The sequence below is a fragment of the Erythrolamprus reginae genome, chromosome 1 (assembly GCF_031021105.1).
Source record: "Erythrolamprus reginae isolate rEryReg1 chromosome 1, rEryReg1.hap1, whole genome shotgun sequence".
In the NCBI taxonomy this organism is placed as follows: Eukaryota; Metazoa; Chordata; class Lepidosauria; order Squamata; family Dipsadidae; genus Erythrolamprus; species Erythrolamprus reginae.
The window spans coordinates 356,325,108-356,347,042 of NC_091950.1; the positions used below are offsets into that span (position 1 = coordinate 356,325,108).

Here is a 21,935-nt window from a genome sequence, read left to right on the forward strand (position 1 = left end):
ATCTTGGAATCCTAGTGGACAACTATATAAATATGAACCAGCAGTGTGCAGCAACTGCCAAAAAAGCCAACAGTTTCTAGGCTGCATTAACAGAGAATAGAATGAAGATCACAGGTATACCTTGGTCAGGCCACACTTTGAATACTGCATTCAGTTTTGGTCACTGCGATGTAAAAAGGATGTTGAGACACTAGAAAGAGTGCAGAAAAGAGCAACAATGAATGGTTGCAAAGGATGCTTGCAAGAACTGGGTATATCTAGTTTAATGAAAAGAAAGACTAAGAGAAACATGGTAGCAGTGTTCCAATATCTCAGGGGTTGCCACAAAGAAGAGGGAGTCAGGCTATTCTCCAAAGCACCTGAGGGTAGGACAAGAAGCAATGGATGGAAACTAATTAAGAAGAGAAGCAACTTAGAACTAAGGAGAAAATCCCTGACAGTTAGAACAATTGATCAGTGGAATGGCTTGCTTTCAGATACTGTGAATGCCCCAACACTGGAAGTTTTAAAGACGTTGGTTAACCATTTGTCTGAAGTGGTGTAGGGTTTCCTGCCTAAGCAGGGGATTGGATTAGAAGATCTCCAAGGTTCCTTCCAACTCCATTATTCTATTCTATTCTATTCTAATTCTTCCAGTTCTAAGTCATATTGAACATTATGGTGTGCATATACAATAGAATAGAAAGAACATTACATTGCTGCTAAATGCTACACTTATCTGTTCAGAGTAGTCTTGTCAAATACTGAATAGATGAGTTGTCTGAAGTAGTGGGTGGTCTCCTGTCCAAGCAAGGGGTTGGACTAGAAGACCTACAAGGTCCCTTCCAATCACTACTACTACTACTACTACTACTACTACTACTACTACTACTACTACTACTACTACTATCATCATCATCGTCATTCAGATAAATGAGGGCAGGACAGGTACGGTAGGTACGCTGGTGCCCTTATGAACCCTTTGCAAGTGGAGGACTGGTTATATTGTCCCATTTCGAATACGGGTACAGATTTAGGTCAGCCCTAGGAGTTGCCTCGGCGCCCACGCCGGTCTCCCACCCGCGCTACGACCACCCGGCCGGTACAGCTGGAACGCCGCTCGCCTCTCCCCCGCAGCTCAGGCTACCCAAAATGCAACGCGTCCGGGTCGAGCGTTGTCTTTCGGGCGATCGAAGATGGCGGGCGGCACAGGCTGAGCGGAGCCGGGCGTCGGCTCGGCTTGAATTTTTGGAAGAGCCGCAGCCTTCTCTCTCCCTCCCTCCTTGGAAAGTTGTTGGTGAGGAAGCCGGGCGGTGAGAGAATAAGGAGGGCAGGCGGTCAGGTGCCGTCGACATGGGGGGCGGGGGGGGGTGTTTCCTCGGCTCCGCCCCCACCCACCCGTCCACCGCCCTCGTGGGGTAGCTTTTAAAATGGACGGGGGGGGGGAGATAAGGTGGGGCTGTTTGATTGACAGGCAAGGATCCAGGGTCGCGGCAGGAGTAGGCCCACTGTAGTTAGTGACATGTGCTACATACGTTCATAGTCCATTAATAAAAGGTAGGCGATGTCCTCAAGGGACGCTGCCTCGTTTTCTTCGAGGCAGCGATGATTGTGAAGATCGTGTGTGTGTGTGTATGTGTATGTGTGTTGGATTTTGACAAGTAAAAGCCCTGCTGAAAAAGATGGGGACTTGGCATTTTATTGATTTATTGATTGAGTTTGTCCATTACACAATGAGGGTTATATTGGGTATACATATAGTAAATACATAATGAAGGTTATAGAGGATATACTCATAGATAAATATATCTAAGAAAGAAGAGAAGAAATAGGAATAAAATATATCAATGAAAGAATAAAAGAAATATAGGAAAAGAAGAATGGTATAGGAGATGGATCGTAGTAGTGTAAATATATCTTTATCATTGTTATGAGATGTTATTTTAGGCTCTTTGGAGAAGGTGCTGAATAGAACTGTAGGAATCCGAAGAAGAGGATCTTGTCTTGGGTTGCAATAACCGAATAGAATACAATTCTTTATTGGCCAAGTGTGATTGGACACACAAGGAATTTGTCTTTGGTGCATATGCTCTCAGTGTACATAAAAGAATAGAATAGAATTCTTTATTGGCCAAGTGTTATGGGACACCCAAGAGCATATGCTCTCATTGTACATTAAAAAAAATATACATTTTATATAATATGGCATTTTCTTTGACCATTACAAAGCACCCTATGCTTTAAGACAAATTTCTACTAATCTGGCCCAGTTGGTTGATGAAATGCACCCACTGTTATAAAATCAGAACAGATGGCCAATGGCTTAGGTGCTTAATCTTTGCATGAACACAGGTGTCTTCTGGATCCACTCCTGGAAGCCCTGAAACAGTTGTAAGCCAATTGAAAGCTCAGTATGCTGACTCTCAAAAGGTCTCTGGGAGAGATGAGACAGGTGAAATGAAGCGCATTTGGGCACCTGTGAGACCTTACCTCAGAGTTCTAGCCAGAAAAAATGATTTTTTTTTTCCTTATGAAATGATCAGCACCGGTAAATAACTATGATTTTCCTGCAAAGTATCAGATTCTTGTTTTTATTTGGATTGGGTGTATTTTAGATACTTTGGGATGTTGCTTTTCTGTGGATGTCTCCCCAAAAAGGAGTTTGGACAACCATTTGCCTGAAATGGCATAGGGTTTCCTGCTTTCAATAGAACCAGAATAACAGAGTTGAAATGGACCTTGGAGGTCTTCTAGTCCAACCTCTTGCCTAGACAGGAAACCCTACACCACTTCAGACAAATGGTTTTCCAACATCATCTTAAAAATGTCCAATGTTGGAGCACCCACAACTTCTGGAAGCAAGCTGTTCCACTGATTAAGTTCTGTCAGGAAATTTCTCGTTAGTTCTAAGTTGTTTCTGTCCTTCATTACTTTCCACCCATTGCTTCTTATTCTACACTCAGGTGCTTTGGAGAATAGATTGACTCCCTCTACTTTGTGGCAACCCCTGAGATATTGGAACACTGCTATTATGTCTTTCCTAGTCCTTTTCATTAAAGACATACCCAGTTCCTGCAAGACTAGACAAACTAGGCATCCCTAGTTGAGCAGGGGGCTGGGCTAGATGACCTCCAAGATCCCTCCCACCTCTGTTATTCGGTTATTTTCAAGTCTGTTTTAAAGTCAAACTGAATTGAAAGGAAATGTAACTAAAAGGGCAATTAGAAAAAATAGCTTTCTGCTTAAGGTTTATTTTAAAGACATTTATTTTATGACTGTTACTGATTCTTTTTTTTTTTAATTTAAATCAGAATTTCCAGTGTTCCTTTTCATTTAGAATATTGAGAATTTGACTACAACTTGAGAGTGTCCTTTGCAGAAATCTGGATTAATTTCATCCTACCTCCTTTTTGTTTTTATTTATTTTGTGGCCTGGAAGCAACTTCCTTCAGGTGTTGTCTTGTATTGCTGATGCAATTATGTACATAATGTATATGACTCTCACCAGCAGGCTGTTAATTAGATGCAAAAAACTTGAAACCCCCTGTCACACTCCATTAAAAGTGATTGATAGCTTTGCCTTTGAATGGCCCTCCAGATAGTCACTGTAGTCTACAGGGGCCTTGTCACTTCATAGCCTGACTATAGCAATGGCTTCTGTATGCAACTGTCACTGAATATTACTCAGAAACCTCAACTGATATAGAATGCAGTGGCATAAGATTACCAAGGACCTAATTTGGCAGTCTCATGGCTTGGCCAGATGACACCTTGCTTCATCATTTATACTGACATTTTTCATGATTGTACTTAAGCAGATATGGTAGTTGTTAAGTAAACCCATTATTCGCCATGGTGTAGTTTTATGACATTTTTCATGCTGATACTTAAGCAGATATGGCAATTCTTAAGTAAACTCATAGTTTACTAAGGAGTGGTTTTTGCTGGAAACAGGAAGTAAATATCAGTTTCCAACAAAACCATCATAAACAGCAGTCACATGACTGGAAAGTATTGCAGATGACTGTAAATGCAGTCTGGTTGCTAAGTGCCTAAAATGTGGTTATCTGATTACAGCAGGAGCTTCAAATTCAGATTGTAAACAACTTTTTGGGTGTATGTTATAATATTGATTGATTGTAAATAAATATTATAAATGATCCCCAGTCTTGCCTACTTATGCTTATGGAAAGAACTAGAGTATAGGGTTAGGATTGTAGACCAATATTTTTCATGCCAAGGATCCTGGGCTTAATCCCTGGGTGATGGTTGCACTGATTGGGAGATAAATTGCGTAAAAGTGTTTGAAATGTTTTGAAATTGAAAGTTTTCTGTTGCATTTGTCCCAGATTTCTTGTCTGGTGTGTATATTGTTTCTGCATTGACCTTAAATATCCTGAAGCAGAACTATGTCTTCAGTTCTAAACTTGTCTTTCAGTGTTAGATGCCTGTGTTTCAAGTATATGAAGCCCTTTTATATGAAGAGCTATTCACTTGTTAGGATCCTTTGTGAAGAAAGTGCTCTCAGTTTGAGAACAATGAACATCATACAGGCAGCAGTGTAATAATAGGGATAAAAAAGAATCTATGGTGCTGGTTATATTGTGAGTGAATGGGCTTTTCTTAACATTATTCAAAATACTGTTTCAACTCCTACCCTCAAAATGTCGTTACAGAGCACTGCACACCAAGGCAACTACACACAAGAACAGTTTTCTCCCGAACACCATCACTCTACTAAACAAATAATTCCCTCAACACTGTCAGACTTTTTACTAAATCTGCACTTCTATTTCTACTAGTTTTCCTCATCATTCCTATCATCCTTTTCTTCCCACTTAGAACTGTATGACTGTAACTTGTTGCTTGTATCCTAAGATTTTTATTAATATTAATTGTTTGTTCATTGCTTATTTGACCCCTATGACAATCATTGTGTTGTATCATATGATTCTTGACAAATGTATCTTTTTCTTTTATTTACGCTGAGAGCATGTGCACCAAGACAAATTCCTTGTGTGTCCAATCATACTTGGCCAATAAAATTCTATTCTATTTCTATTTCTATTCTAAATACTGCTGCAAAATAAGTTAGTTCAGTAATACCCAGTCTTAACAGAATAAGTTTGTGGAATCTGTTTCCTAATAATGTTCTTGTATGTTCTTTGTGAATTGGAGAAATATCTAAAGCAAATTTGAGGAACTGGGGACAGAACAGAAGAAATTTCTGAATGAGCACAAATCTCTTTGCATAATATTTGATAATCCTTAGCTTTCTGCAAATATCTTTAAAGAAATGGAAAATATGATGCGAGAGAGAGGCAGTACTTTTTCATCTATGATGAAATCTAGCTAATTTGTTTATTATTCTTCAAAGTACAGTATATCATTCTTGCAGTCAGAGTCACTCAGAAGAAAGATTAAGATCAGTTTTTGGTTCTGTCCTCTATCAAATCCTGTCCTTTAGATTTTGTTATCCTTTACATTTGGGCTGAATAATGTGAAAACCTTGGGCTTCCTTGTCTCATTCAAGTACTATTTGGGTTTGACCCTCTTTTCAAGGTCAAACAGGATTAGGTAGTTCTCACCTACAGTGGTGGCCTGATTCCATTTGTTCAGTTTCTTTATACTTTTTTTGAATATTAAAAATTGGGTTTTAAAAAGTTGCGCAGGGAATATAAATAAGTAGGGAAGTCTTCCTGTTACAGTAGTTTTCCCATATTAAATATTCCTCTGAAATGTTTGTGTAAATGTAACTAGATTGAAGTTTTGTCATTTAGTTGCTTCTAAACCAATATAACAATAATTAGTAAACAATTACATTACTACGTTTCTCTGAAAATAAGACCCTTGAAAATAAGACTTATGAAATAAGTCTTTGGCTTTGCTCTCAAAAGCCCGATTGGGCTTATTATCAGGGGATGTCTTATTTTGAGGGAAACAGGGTAGTTGAATTTTAATTGTTACTATTAACTTGATGTATATGATTTTTTATATTACATCACCTCCCAAGCCAGAAATTGTTCCTGCATATTGTCCAATTCTTGAGGTGTTGGTATATGATTATCCTGGGGAAAAGAATTTAGATAAATCAGGATACATGTACAAGCATGAAACATCCATGTTTGAAGTCATGGGATCCATGGCTTTGCTGTTATATCTACTCAGTTTGTTTTCAGTGTATGCTCTGTTTTGCCTGTATTTGAGCTGTACACTTTGCCTATATTTAGGCAAGTTAATTTTCTTTTAATATTATCCAATTGTATTGGGGAAATGAATGTTTTGTAAAGCAGTCATTTACAGGAACAGCCATGATGATAGAATGATTCCATTAGCCATTGTAGATTTATAAAATTGTTGAAAGGTAACCCGCTGAACAATTATATTATTATTATTATAGAAATAATCCAGATTCTTAAACATCTACCTTATTTAGATTTGTTTTCTTATAACCTGTCTGTAAGGCAAAGAGTAATTTGAACATTGTTGAGAGTATTTTATCCAGAAATGCTTTGAGAATCTTTTTCCTTAAATGCTTCCCAAGACTTATTTATACAAATCTTATGCAATTCAAGAATTGCAAATAATTCGTGGAAAGAATGGTCTATGAACAGGCAGTATAGAGAAGAAAAAGATAATTGCTTATCTGTGACAATTTTGTTTTTCACGGTTTAAAAATAGTTTAGTTTCTTATAAACACAGCATTTTGAATTATGTAGTGCAGCCTTTTGGAAGAAGTAGACATAGATTCTATAATGACATTTTTCCATTCATTTTATAAATAAATGTTGATCATTACATAAAACCTTTTTAGAGAACTTTTGGTTTCAAAAAGGAGCATTGGTAGTTGAAATTTAAGAATACCAGCAGTAAAAATAACCAAGTGGCAAGCTAATGTAGTTAATGGCACAACTGAAAATACAAAATTAATACAATATGATTTTGTTAATACAAAATATTACTTTCTTCCTGGAAACTATAAAGTCTGTGATTCAGATAAATTGAAGTTAAGAATTTGGAAGAGGAGTTTGAAGAAATGAGTGCAGGCTTGGATCCAGAGGCCTGTGGAAGTAAATTTGAAAGCCAATAGGAGGATTTGAATTTTCATATGTTGAAGTGCTCTTAGAGCTGAAAAGAGAGTTCTGAAGCAATTTGTGCTTTGTTGTGAGAATCAGAAAGCGAATTCACACGGGTTAATGCAAATTCTTTGCATGATATAAAACAGCCACAATATTGAATTTCTTCCAAAGATGTATATCTCCATGTAGCATATACATTTATACAGAAAAACTCTTTCAGAACCAGTGTAGTATCAAGCAGAAAATATGCTGATATGCTAGGACTTTTCTTTCTCAACCAAAGATTTTAAAGACATACCATATACAGGACTGATGAGAGAGAGAAAAATATCTCTATTTTTTGTTCTTGTTTTGTTCAATTCTGCTGTTAATTTGAAAAAAAAATAAGTTGTTAGCAATAGCAGACAAATCATGGATGTAAACAAAACAGTTGAAATCACAATAGAATGTACTGTGGAATAATAAACAGTGGTATAGATACTCTTGGGCCTAAAACTAGTTTTATTAATACAGAACCATAGTTGTTCACTGCTAGCCTTTTTAAGTTTATATACCACTTTATATATATTTGGAAGTTCTTGATATCTCACGAATCCCAGCGACCGCTAAGGTCCCACAGAGTTGGCCTTCTCCGGGTCCCATCGACTAAACAATGTCATTTGGCGGGCCCCAGGGTGAGAGCCTTCTCTGTGGCAGACCCGGCCCTCTGAAATCAACTCCCCCCGGAGATTAGAACTGCCCCCACACTCCTTGTCTTTCGTAAATTACTCAAGACCCATCTATACCGCCAGGCATGGGGGAGTTGAGACACCTTTCCCCCAGGCTTTTTTTAATATTTATGTTTATATGTTGTTTGGTTTTTAAAATATGATAGGGTTTTATTTGCTTTTTAATATTATATTTGTTTTCGCTGGAATATTGTTTTTATTATTGTTGTGAGCCGCCCCGAGTCTTCGGAGAGGGGCGGCATACCAATCTAATAAATTGAATTGAATTGAATTGAATTGAATCTCACTATATAAGAGCAAAAATCACTCACACGTTAATCACGAAATCACCAGATCTGTAAAGCCTACAAACTTGAAATTTGCCACATTTGTTTCTCTTGGCTTCTAGATGTTCACCAAGAAAGGATTTTTCAAAATGACAATTGAAGCATGAGTATTTCTTATATTATTATTAATAAGCTCTAATGTTAAGGAGTTCTACTCCCACTCCCCATTTGAGCTAAGCTACACTAAGCCAGATGAATACTGATGGATGTTGGTAGGGAGAGACAGATTTTTCCTCCTCAGTTCAGAGGAATCTCTTCCTTCTACTGTAACACCAGTTAAAGAGAAAAAAGGCAAAAAGCAACAATAAAAGATTTATAGATGTGGTTAGGAAAACACAAGTCAGGGAAGCTGCCTTTTCTCACATGGCCAGTCCAATGTGGCATGCTCCAGAATCAGTTCACCTGACAGCCTGGTCATTCTCCAGCCAGAGAGCAAACCCAGAAATGTTCTTTACAGGGAGGTCCTGAGTAATTCATCTGAGGGACAAATTAAAAGTTTATTCCTGCGTTTGGGAAACTTAAACACTCAAAGAACCATTTTGACGTGTTTTCCACAGGGAAAAAAAAAACAGAGAGCCAAAACACTTTGAACAGTTACTAAATAAATGGTTGTAAGTTGAGGACTACTTGCATGAGCCTGTACGTCTTAGCAAGTAAATTTTGATCCATAATGTATTTATTATTTCTATTCTAAAATAATTGTTCTGCTAGACTTTGGGGGGAAATAACCCATCTTTTTTCTGGCAAGAAGCAAGAGTAGGTATAATTTTGTAAACTATATATTAATGTCAGGGTTCCCACCAATGCCCTAATTAAATCACGAGCCTCCAACCAAGCTTCAAAAGAAATCCAGTTATTTATTAGGAGCTTCATGTCGGCACATTCCAAGTGAAGCCAACTCTTACCCCACATAATTTATGTTCTGGCTCTGGCCCTGTTTACCCCTTCCCCTCAGGGTGTGTCATCAATCATATTCTCCAACGAAGCAATTTCGTGGGATGTAGAGATCACTCCCCTCCAGCCAATGTGGACAACCACGGATACGGCCTTGATACAGATATGGCTGAAATGTGCTTATGTTTTGCTGACATACTGCCTCCTGCACCTGCAAAGTTCGTTTTCCCATCCCCCTAGCCTATGCTAACTCTAGAGCAGACCAGGGATGCAGGGATATGAATTGACAATTTTCAAACCAGCAAATTATTTAGACTTGTTGAGTATTAGTTCTATTTTTTCTCCATCTCCCCGCGCCCCATCTATTTTTGTGACTTAGATACAGTATCTTGTTCATAAAATAAATTGCAATTTATTCAAATGACTAAGCAACTCAGTCACAATTACTGATACTTTCATTGCTGCTGCTGTAAGGACATAGGAGGAGTGAGGACTGGATGGCTATATAGTGCAAAATATATAGTAAATGGTGTGTGAGAAAGCTAGAAAAATGAATATCATTTGGTGGCTGGGTGTCACTTTAAAAAGATGGGATTGCTCATGGGTATGAGTTGCATTTGCTATCCATATAGACTGCCCTTGGGTAATGCAGCATATTGTAGATATACTGCTACTGATGATGACAATATAATAATTGGTGCCTTGGGTGCAATTCTAAAAGATCTGGAGCACCACTTGAGCCCCATTGGCATTGGCGACTCCCCATCAGTCAATTGTAAAAGACAACTTTACTTGGAACAGCTTACATCCTGTGAGAATACCTTTAATGCCCTCAAACAACAGCATCTACATATCTCAAATCCTTGAAAAGGGCTCAAAAGCTGGGGGGAAATCCAGTCTAAACATCTGGGTGACTGTACAACCAACCATAATACAGTGGTCCCTCGACTTGCGCGTTCTCGATTAGCGCGAAACGCTGCAACGCGGTTTTTCAAAAAATATTATTAAAAAAAATAAAATATTAAAAAATATTTTTTTTTAAATTCTGTTCCCTGAATGGAGACCGCCGGCCGCTCAATCGGGCCGGCAGGGAACAGAATGGAGCCTTCCGCGGCGGGGCTGGTAAGGGGGGGAGCCGAGGGGGGAGCCGAGCCCAGCCCCGTGGCATTCGCTTTCCTCCCGCCGGCAGCCGACTGATCGTGGGCTCCTTCGCAACCTCGGAGAGCTTCCTGGTTTTCGTGAGCTTTCATGCCCCGGAAGCTCTCCGAGGTTGCGAAGGAGCCCACAATCAGTCTCGGCTGCGGGTGGGAGGAAGGTGAATCCCCCGTGGGCTCCGTTACATCTTCCGCTGCCAGCCAGGCCATGCTGGCGGCAGCGGAACAATCGCTGGCTGTCAACTTTTCTTTTTAAAACTGGGCAGGAGCTGACTTGCCTCCCCAGTGCTAAAAAGAAAAGTTGACAGCCAGCGCTACGACTGACGGAATGCTGAGCCTCCCGGTGGAAGGCTGCCGCTTGGCCGGGGAGGCTCGGCCGAAAGGGGCTGGAGCGGCAGAGCCGAGCACGCCTTCCGCCCGGGAAGTCCTGCCCCTTCATCCCCACCCCTCGCCCCTGTGGTCGGCGGGGATGAAAGGGCAGGACTCCCTGGGTGGAAGGCGTGCTCGGCTCTGCCGCTCCAGCCCCTTTCGGCCGAGCCTCCCCGGCCAAGCAGCCAGGGAAGTCGAGCCAGGCGTGGCGGCGGCAGCGCTGCTTCTCCGGTCGCCCGGTCCTCTCCTGCCTCCTGCGCCGATGTTCCCCGCTGCGACGGAAGGCAGTCGCTTGGCTAGGCAGGCTCGGCCGAAAGCGGCTGGAGCGGCAGAGCCGAGCACGCCTTCCACCCAGGGAGTCCTGCCCTTTCATCCCCGCCGACCACAGGGGCGAGGGGTGGGGATGAAGGGGCAGGACTTCCCGGGCGGAAGGCGTGCTCGGCTCTGCCGCTCCAGCCCCTTTCGGCCGAGCCTCCCTAGCCAAGCGACTGCCTTCCGTCGCAGCGGGGAACATCGGCGCAGGAGGCAGGAGAGGACCGGGCGACCGGAGAAGCAGCGCTGCCGCCGCCACGCCTGGCTCGACTTCCCTGGCTGCTTGGCCGGGGAGGCTCGGCCGAAAGGGGCTGGAGCGGCAGAGCCGAGCATGCCTTCCGCCCGGGAAGTCCTGCCCCTTCATCCCCACCCCTCGCCCCTGTGGCCGGCTCATCCAGGGGGGCGTGTGTGGACTGGCAAGCGGCAAGCGGGAAGACCAAGGGAAGGTTCCTTCAGCCGCCCAACACCTGATCCGCTCCGCAGCGCGGCAGCAGCGAGGAGCCGAAGATGGGGTTTCCCCTTTGCCTTTACCCCATCTTCGGCTCCTCGCTGCTTCCGCGCTGCGGAGCAGATCAGCTGTTGGGCGGCTGAAGGAATCTTCCCTTGGTCTTCCCCGCCGCCCACACGCAAACTCCACCATTTGCGCATGTGCGGCCATGAAAAAAATGGCGCACATGCGCAGATGGTGGTTTTACTTCCGCATCCAATATAACGCGGAAATCGGTTAGCGCGGGAGGTCTTGGAACGTAACCCCCGCGCTAACCGAGAGATCACTGTATTCTAAGTGTTTTATATGCTGAAAATATACAAGTGATCCAGATACTTTATCTTGCCCTCTCAAGGCAATATATGTTTTACATTGTATTATCTTTGGAAAGAGACCTCTGTTTGTGATTAGTATTAGTATTAGTATTTCTAAAATCTAGATTGCAAGTCACAGATACTTTTCTCAGAGAAAATGTTTCCATGAAATAGAAAGTTGTTCTGAACATAAGGTTTAAATTTATTTCCCTTCAAAATCAAGTCTTAAATAAAACTTGACAAGTATCCACTGTTTCCAGTGTTTATATCTGGCAAGATTCTCATTCCAAAATGGACATTTCAATTTATAACTTTGTTATCCCACATATCTTGAATTTCAGTTCCCAAAACATAACTGAAATACCTTTTAAATTTAAGTAAGAATTCACTCTACTAAGAGCAATTCCTCCTTCCCCCCCTGCAGTTACATTAATCCATGTAGTCTCAAGGGTCAGTTTTCTCTCTTCCATATGAAAATAGCATTTTAATATTACATTTAATATCAAAATACGATTTAACTTAGAACATTGCAATATACACATTTCTGTTTTATTCCAAATCTTGAATGACATTAAGTAATGTACATCCACTCTAGCCAAAACAAATGAACAGAGCATGTCATCATCAAAATGTTAATATATTGAGCATTTAAACTTAAATAGAAAAGTTATCCTTGAAGTTTGCTTCATTTGATTATAAAATGTCAAGCTCATCTAAATGGTGATTATGTGACATCAAATTATATTGATCTTTATTGGCCATCAGATTGATCATCCTAATAATATTGTTTTAGATAGCTACCATATGTTAAAGTTGAATGCTAATACGGTATCCTTATAAAATGAGAACATCAACTACAAAAAAAGGCATGTTGTGGAGAAATGCAATCTCAAGAAAAACAGAATACTCAGGAAAAGCTTCTTCCTTGAGAATATTCTAGATAGCTAAACCAGAGAATATTTATTTATTTGCTTACTTAATATGGTTCATTGGCTGTTCAGTTTTCTATGACTCTGTGCAGGTTACATGAAGCAACAAAGAACATTAAAGTAGAATTAGTAATTAAAACAGCAATATCTAATGGTGGAAATAGATCAATCCCCATTGTCCACATATGCTTTCCTGAAGATCCAGGTTTTGGTGGCTGTTTAGAAACCTCTGGACTGAGGGGAGATAGAAAAATAGAGCATACATACAGTATACCTACCGTATTTTTCGCTCTATAAGACGCACCTGCTGATAAGACGCACCTAGATTTTAGAGGAGGAAAATAGAAAAAAAATATTTTAAGCCAAAAAGGGGAGAGGAAGGAGTGAAAGAAGGGAGGGAGGGAGGAAAGAAGGGAGGAAGGAAAAGGAAAGCAAGAAATGGAGGGAGGAAAGGAAGGAAGGAAGGAAAGAAAGAAAGGGGGAAGGGACAGGAACAGAGGAAGGAAGCAAGGAAACTTATGAAAGGGGAGAGTAAGAGAGGAAGGACTGAAGGGAGGGAGGGAGGGAAGAAGGTAGGAAGGAGAAAGAAAAGAAGAAATAGAGGAAGGGAAGGTAAAAGAGAGAAAGAAAAAGAGCAAGAAAGAAAGCAAGAAAGAGAGAAAGAAAGAAAATGAAAGAGAAATAAAAATAGAGAGGGGGAATGAAAGAAATGGAAGGAGAGAAGGAAGGGGAGAAAGCAAGAGAAAGAAAGAAAGCAAGAGAAAGAAAAAAGAATGAAAGAGCAAGAGAGCAAGAGAGAAAAAGAAAGAAAGAAAGAAAGGCAACTTCAAAGAAAGGCTCACTGAGCATCTCTCACTCTCTCTCTCTTTCTATCCCTCTTTCTTTCTTTCTTTCTCTTCCTTTCTCTCCTCTTCCTTTATCTCCTCTCTCTCCCTCCCTCTCTCTTTCTCTCCCCCCTCTCTCCCCCTTTCCCTCTCTCTTTCTCTCTCTCCCTCTCTTGCTATCTCTCCCCCCTCTCCCTCTCTCTTTCTCTCCCCCCTCTCCCCCCTCTCTTTCTCTCTCTCCCCCTCTTTCTCTCTCTTCTTCTCACTTTCTCTCGTTTTCTTTCTGTCTCTTTTGCTTTCTCTCTCTCTCACTCTTTCTCTTTTTCTTTCTCATGCTCTTTCTTTCTCTTGTTCTCTCTCTCTTGCTATCTCTTTCTCTCCCCCCTTTCTCTCACTCTCTCTTTCTCACTTTCTCTCTATCTTGCTGTCTGTTGCTCTCACTCACTCTCGTTCTCTCTCCGTTCTTCTCAGCGGTGACGGGGCCGGCGAAGGTGATATTCAATGTCGGGGGTGCTCGGGCGGTTGCGCGCGCTCCCTATCTCCCTGCTAGCCCACTCGGAATATTCAAAATAAGAAAAACCTTTGCCGGCAAAGGCTTTTCTTATTTTGAATATTCCGAGTGGGCTAGCAGGGAGATAGGGAGCGCGCGCAACCGCCCGTGCGCCCCCGACATTGAAGACCTCCGCTGAGAAAAGCCTTTGCCGGCATTTCCTCTCGGCGTCAAGGAGGCTCAGCGGCGGGCGGAGAGAGGGAAGGGGGGCAGCGGGGTCCCTCCTGGCCTTGGCGGGCCGCCCGACCCTCCCCACCTCCTGCAAACGCGGCGGGCGGCGGGGGAAGAGCGAGGAGCCGGTTCTGGTGGGCGCGGGGCTTGGCTGGCTGGCTGGCGGGGGGAGCGCCGCTGGTGGTGCGGAGGGGGCCAGGCAGCAGCTAGCCAGCCAGCCGGCGGGATGGCGCTTCCGAGTTCGCAGCCTCCCCCCCCCTCCCTGCCTGCATCTTCGCTCCATAAGACGGGGCTGATTTTTCTTCCTACTTTGGGAGGAAAAAAACTGCGTCTTATGGAGCGAAAAATACGGTATATATCAGTGATAGATTCAATTTTTTTTACTACTGGTTTTGTGGGTATGGCATGATTTGGTGGGTATGGCATGGCTTGGTGGGAATGGCAAGGGTAGGATACTGTATTCCCATCTCCATTCCCACCCCACTCCAGGGGAAGGTCCTACAAAATACTCATTTCATAGAAACATAGAAGACTGACGGCAGAAAAAGACCTCATGGTCCATCTAGTCTGCCCTTATACTATTTCCTGTATTTTATCTTACAATGGATATATGTTTATCCCAGGCATGTTTAAATTCAGTTACTGTGGATTTACTAACCACGTCTGCTGGAAGGTTGTTGCAAGGATCTACTACTCTTTCAGTAAAATAATATTTTCTCATGTTGCCTTTGATCTTTCCCCCAACTAACTTCAGATTGTGTCCCCTTGTTCTTGTGTTCACTTTCCTATTAAAAACACTTCCCTCCTGAACCTTATTTAACCCTTTAACATATTTAAATGTTTCGATCATGTCCCCCCTTTTTCTTCTGTCCTCCAGACTATACAGATTGAGTTCATTAAGTCTTTCCTGATACGTTTTATGCTTAAGACCTTCCACCATTCTTGTAGCCCGACTTAGGACCCGTTCAATTTTGTCAATATCTTTTTGTAGGTGAAGTCTCCAGAACTGAACACAGTACTCCAAATGTGGTCTCACCAGCGCTCTATATAAGGGGATCACAATCTCCCTCTTCCTGCTTGTTATACCTCTAGCTATGCAGCCAAGCATCCTACTTGCTTTTCCTACTGCCCGACCCCCCTGCTCACCCATTTTGAGACTGTCAGAAATCACTACCCCTAAATCCTTCTCTTCTGAAGTTTTTGCTGAAACAGAACTGCCAATGCAATACTCAGATTGAGGATTCCTTTTCCCCAAGTGCATTTCTTCTGATCTGCTTGGACTTGGAAGGCAGAGAGTAGATGGTGGCGGCGCCAATCATTGGTAGTATTCAGTGGTTCTCCAAACTACTCAGAGTTTCCACTACCAGTTCTCCAGAACTGTTAGAACCTGTTGAATCCCACCTCTGACATATATTTACAAACTTTTTGGAAGATGCAATGATTGGCTGAAATACTAAACAGAAGCCTGTCCCACTACAACATTTTGTTGCAGATCCCTTATTTAATCGTCCACACTCAGTCTTTCTGATTTCATCTGCAAATTATAAGAAAATATGTTGTTGTTTCATCTAGATAAATTATGTTGGGTTCCTGGAAGTTACCACATTCTCCCTCTATATATAGAATTCTAATGCTGTGGGGCCAGGATCCTAAAAAATACAGTTGTTTCATAAACATGCTTAGTAGCAAAATGGAGAAAGGCAGTTCTACTCTTATTAAGCCAGATAGGAGAATCCACCCTTATTTTTCCTGAAATTTGCAGCTATAAACGGTTACTGTATTAATAATTTTACTGCAACTTTTATGCAAATATATATGTATAAGGCTGAATTTTCTACACAGGAAAAACAGGTTGGATGACCAGATGCACAATTTTATACATATTGTATTTGCCTAGTTAATAGACTGTCTTTGGATTGCTAATTATGACTCTGCCACTCATACACTGTCTGTAATATTAGGAATTGAAAATACCCTCGTGTAATCTGCCTTTACAGCCAAATCCAGGAAGAAAATGTTTCCTGACAGAAGGTTAACATCAGGGACCTGAAGCAGACCCTTCTCAGAGTGACTGTACTTTTCGGAGAATAAGACGCACCTCTCCCCCTTTAAAAGAGAGTGGAAATGTTGGTGCGTCTTATACACCGAATACAGCCATTTTTGGCCTCCTGAAGCCCCGTCCCATGTCCCATTTTTGCAAAAAAATGGGCCCATTTTTCACAAAAATGGGGTGTGCATTAGGTTTGGGAGTCTGCAGCTTGCTCCTGGGGACTGCGGGAAGGCAAAAACACCTCTGTTTTGCGGGAAAAAAGGGGGGAAATGGGCCATTTTTCACAAAAACGAGGGCGTTTTTGTCTTTCCCCAGCTCCCAGGAGCTCTGTGCCAGCCTCCCAAACCCTCTGCCCTCCCCATTTTTTCAAAAAAAAGGGAGGGGGTTAAAATGGGGGATTAATTTTGGAGAAGCCAAAAACTTTTTTTCTTACTTACCTCTTTGAAATCTTGGTGCACCTTATAGTCCGAAAAATACAGTAGTTCTCTTTCTTTGGAACAGTCCCATCTGTGTTTGTCTCAGAAATTTCTCTTGAAGACCACCCAGAAGCTACAGCTGACCCACAGCTAAATTTCATTAACCCCGAGTGACTCTTCTGTTTCTGGGTTGGCTTCCAAGAGCATTCAAAGATGCTAGTTGGTTTAGGGCTTGATTCTCTTTGGGATTAGCTGTTTGTCTATCCAATAATATGTGCAAGGAATGGCACCTTGTAGGTTGCTACTCTGAAGGAGTATTGGCACCCAAAAATCATGTGGTGAGCCTATGAACCTGCCTGCTTGTAAGTTGAATGAAAGTGAATCCAAAAAGATCTAGGTGTTCATTATAGAGGTCATACTTACAGTGATCTAGTAAATAACCTTATTCTAAACTGGATTGCATTCTTTCAGATGGAGAAGTTCTAGAATGCATAGGGTACTTCTAGATCTGAATATCTTTGGTTAGAGGTACAAGCCAGAAAGACCTTTATCGTGTGCTAAAAGCATTTTACTGGCTGCTGTTTGCTGATTTTAAATATTGTGGTTGCTTTAAAATTAATATACCTTTTTTGTGTGTGTTTATAGTGTAAACAGTTTAAACTTTAATGTATTATAATGAATAAAAGTAGTAGCTATGTATATATCACAAACAATATTTTGTAAAATTACTGTATTTAAAAAAATATTGTACAGCAAATATTTACTGACCCCTCACATCCTGGACACAAACTGTTTCAACTCCTACCCTCAAAACGTCGCTACAGAGCACTGCACACCAAGACAACTAGACACAAGAACAGTTTTTCCCCGAACGTCATCACTCTACTAAACAAATAATTCCCTCAACACTGTCAGACTTTCTACTAAATCTGCACTTCTATTCTACTAGTTTTTCTCATCATTCCTATCACCCATTTCCTCCCATGTTGACTGTATGACTGTAACTTGTTGCGTATATCCTAAGATTTTTATTAATATTGATTGTTTCTTCATTGCTTATTTGACCCCTATGACAATCATTAAGTGTTGTACCACATGATTCTTGACAAATGTATATTTTATTTTATGTACGTTGAGAGCATATGCACCAAGACAAATTCCTTGTGTGTCCAATCACACTTGGCCAATAAAAATTCTATTCTATTCTATTCTATAGCCATCAAGACTAAAAGTCCAGAGCTTTTAGTAGTTGAACAGGACTTAATTCTTGAAACAATGAAATGCTTAATCCGTTTGAAACATTTGTTAAGAAATGCCTGCTGTCAAGAATGTTGAAAACAGTGTTGAGTTATTGCAATAACATCTTAAGGAAGTTTTTATTAAGGATGAACATATTAAAATACTGTTTCCAAAAATGGGTTGCAAATCTGTTGGGCTATATCCTATCAGTGACTAGGTTAAATGGCTTTAGGTAGATGAAAGGATTTTGGAATGTGAAATTAGTGGATTCCTTTTTTTAAAAAAAAATTAAGGAATGAACAATAAAGGCAAATACTTAAAGCATTATGAAATTAATAAGGAGGTAGAACAGGGCAAAATCTCTCCGAGTCTCCGGAGAGGGGCGGCATACAAATACAATCAATCAATCAATCAATCAATCAATCAATAAATAAATAAATAAATAAAATCAAAAGAAAAGAATAGGAATATAAATTCACGCAATTCATATATATTTGAATACATATATATGTTATTTTTAAATACAGTACATGTATTCGTCCTCATGAGGGTTTATTTTCATTTTTTATGGGAGCGATTTACCATCTCAGTCCATATAGTTTTTATATATGTGTATGGATATGAATGATACTAATATTAATAACATCAAATTTAACGCTGCACTGATGACTCTATAGTAAATCCTAAAGGTCTTCTGGAATAACTAGTTTTTACCAGCTTTCAATAGCTGGGAGAGCAGGGCCCTTTCCCACTCTAAGGGATATATTTGCTCTCTGAAAAGAATGACCTTCACAGAGGAAGTCCATTATTGGGCCTCCACTTCAGGGTAGATGAAGATATTTACTTGGTGCTTTCTAACTCTTCAGATTAGACAGGTTAAATCTGTCCGGGAAAGGCCATCTCTTGGATACTGGCCCTTAGACATATACAGTAGCTTTAAAAATAGCACTTTGAATTGCACATGCAGACACAATGTAGTCAATGAAGCTCCCACAGTGTCCATATAACATGGCGGACTGGTCAGAAATCAGCCAGGTTACTTATATTGTGGAAATTTCTGGGTCATCTTCAACTAAAAGCTAGCTGACTATTAGCCGGAATTGTATGATGACCTGAAAAAATCTTGAGAATTGTTTAGTTGCAGATTCTTAACAATAATTCAAAGAGGATTGAATGATGAGTTCATTCTTAATAGAACAAATTATTGTTGATTCTTAAATGATTGAAAATAGAAGTGAGATTGCTCTCAAAGGTCACTGTCGGTTGAAACTGAATTTATTCTTTCTCTGAAAAGTTTTGTGTCAGTGGAAAAATTAATATTCCCTATTAATTGATAGCCATCTCATTTTGCTCTGAATATTTGAGAAAGCAATTAATCATGTTTCTGCTGTTTAGAATTAGTCCCTTCATGTGGTTCTTGAAGAGGTTAATAATTTCCTTGAAGAAACCTACATGTTTTTTTAAAAGATAGGAACAATGCATTATAAAAAAAGTCCTCCAAACAAAAATTACAAATAGGAAAAGACAGATGCACCAAAATATTTAAAAATATTTACTAAAATGTCTGGAGATTCTCAGTCATCCAGGTATGGTCAATGAAGCAGTGGAAGTGATGTGCCGGTGTCTGGAGGCTGTTGGGGCCTGGATGGGTGTCAACAGACTCAAACTCAACCCGGATAAGACGGAGTGGCTGTGGGTTTTGCCTCCCAAGGACAATTCCATCTGTCCTTCCATTACCCTGGGGGGGGGGAATTATTGACCCCCTCGGAGAGGGTCCGCAATTTGGACGTCCTCCTCAATCCACAGCTCACATTAGAGAACCATCTTTCAGCTGTGGCGAGGGGGGCGTTTGCCCAGGTTCGCCTGGTGCACCAGTTGCGGCCCTATCTGGACCGGGACTCACTGCTCACAGTCACTCATGCCCTCATCACCTCGAGGTTCGACTACTGTAATGCTCTCTTCATGGGGCTACCTTTGAAAAGTGTTCGGAAACTCCAGATCGTGCAGAATGCAGCTGCGAGAGCAGTCATGGGCTTACCTAGCTATGCCCATGTTTCACCAACACTCCGCAGTCTGCTTTGGTTGCCGATCAATTTCCGGTCACAATTCAAAGTGTTGGTTATGACCTTTAAAGCCCTTCATGGCATTGGACCAGAATATCTCTGAGACCGCCTTCTGCCGCACGAATCCCAGCGACCGATTAGGTCCCACAGAGTGGGCTTTCTCCGGGTCCCGTCAACTAAACAATGTCGGTTGGCGGGGCCCAGGGGAAGAGCTTTCTCTGTGGCAGCCCCGGCCCTCTGGAACCAACTCCCCCCAGAGATTAGAACTGCCCCTACTCTCCTTGCCTTTCGTAAGCTCCTTAAAACCCACCTTTGTCGTCAGGCATGGGGGAACTGAGACATCTCCCCCGGGCATATACAATTTATGAATGGTATGTTTGTATGTATGTTTGTTTAGTAAATGGGTTTTTTAAATATTTTAAACTATAATTTAGATTTGTTATGAATTGTTTCATTTTGTTGTCAGCTGCCCCGAGTCTGCGGAGAGGGGCGGCATACAAATCTAAATAATAAATAAATAAATAAATAAATGGTTCTCCCAAAGGTGTTTTTTTCAGAACAGTTGCCTCTTGAAAAAGCACTTTAGGATGTTCACTGAAATGCTTTTTAGATGGTGGATGGATGGATGGATGGATAGATGATGTAAATAGTGTGTATGGATATAAGTGAGGACATTCTATCTGCACTTTATGTATGTATTTTGTATATGTACATCTATACACTTCTTTAACACATACATAAGTTGTATCTCTGTACATTTCTTATAAATTGAGATCAACTATCCAACAAATTGAGATCAACAGCAATATCAGCAAGAAGGTCAGGAGGAAGAAAATAAAAATATGACAAAATAATTGATTTGTTTATGCTTATTTCAGAATTTTAGAGAAGTATTTACTCAAAGAGGTAGGAGTGTACACATTTTCAATCAAAAGGTTTATTTCAGATTTCAGTGTATGAGCTTTAAATTTCCAGCACAGTAGGTTAATAAAATATGTAGTAGAGGTGCTTTATTTATTTATGAAGATTAAATCCCACCTTTATTTTTGTGCAAGGAGGCATACATAATGCTCCCTCCTCTATTTTCTTCATAATAAAAACCCTGTGTAATGGATTGGGCTAAGAGAGTTGCAGGCTTATAGTCATCCAACTAGCTTTCAAGCTAAATTACCATGGCTTTAAAATTCATAGATACAAATAATCTAATTAATTTGAAAAGCCAGTAGTGTAGGGCAGTGTTCCCCAACCTTGGCCACTTGAAGATATATGGAATGCTGGCTGGGGAATTCTGGGAGTTGAAGTCCAGATATCTGCATTGGCTGCCGATCAATTTCCGGTCACAATTCAAAGTGTTGGTTATGACCTTTAAAGCCCTTCATGGCATCGGACCAGAATATCTCCGAGACTGCCTCCTGCCGCACGAATCCCAGCGACCGATTAGGTCCCACCGAGTGGGCCTTCTCCAGGTCCCGTCAACTAAACAATGTCGGCTGGCGGGCCCCAGGGGAAGAGCCTTCTCTGTGGCGGCACCGACTCTCTGGAACCAACTCCCCCCAGAGATTAGAACTGCCCCTACTCTTCCTGCCTTTCGTAAACTCTTTAAAACCCACCTTTGCCGTCAGGCATGGGGGAATTGAAACATCTCCCCCTGGGCATGTTTAATTTATACATGGTATGCTTGTGTGTGTGTGTGTCTGTTAGTATATGGGGTTTTTTAAATCTTTAAATATTTTAAACTTATTCGGATTATTTATGATTTGTTTTACTCTGTTGTGAGCCGCCCCGAGTCTTCGGAGAGGGGCGGCATACAAATCTAAATAATAAATAAATAAATAAATAAATAAATAAATAAATCTTCAAGTGGCCAAGGTTGGGAAAAACTGGTGTAAAGGGTTAAGATATGACAAGAAAATTCTCAAGCCTGAATGCTCATTGGGTCACCTATGAACCAATCATTTTCTTTGAATCTTTTGTTCTTGTTATTGTGGGTGCTGGGCAGGGAATGGGGGAATGCTCTCCATATCACTCTGAACTATTAGAGGGCAGACAAG

The 21,935-nt window shown here is 41.1% G+C and overlaps 1 protein-coding gene across 2 annotated transcripts in view; it reads left to right on the top strand.

The window, feature by feature from the left end:
• The first annotated feature begins 1,136 nt into the window (after positions 1 to 1,136).
• The window catches only part of LCLAT1 (lysocardiolipin acyltransferase 1), a 73,716-nt gene continuing 52,917 nt past the window's right edge, over positions 1,137 to 21,935 (top strand). The window contains exon 1 of one of the 2 annotated variants that reach the window (XM_070734308.1): positions 1,137 to 1,292. The gene's annotated coding sequence lies outside the window, so the exon portion shown is untranslated. The remainder of the gene's footprint in view (positions 1,293 to 21,935) is intronic. The other variant, XM_070734309.1, reaches the window with a different exon arrangement.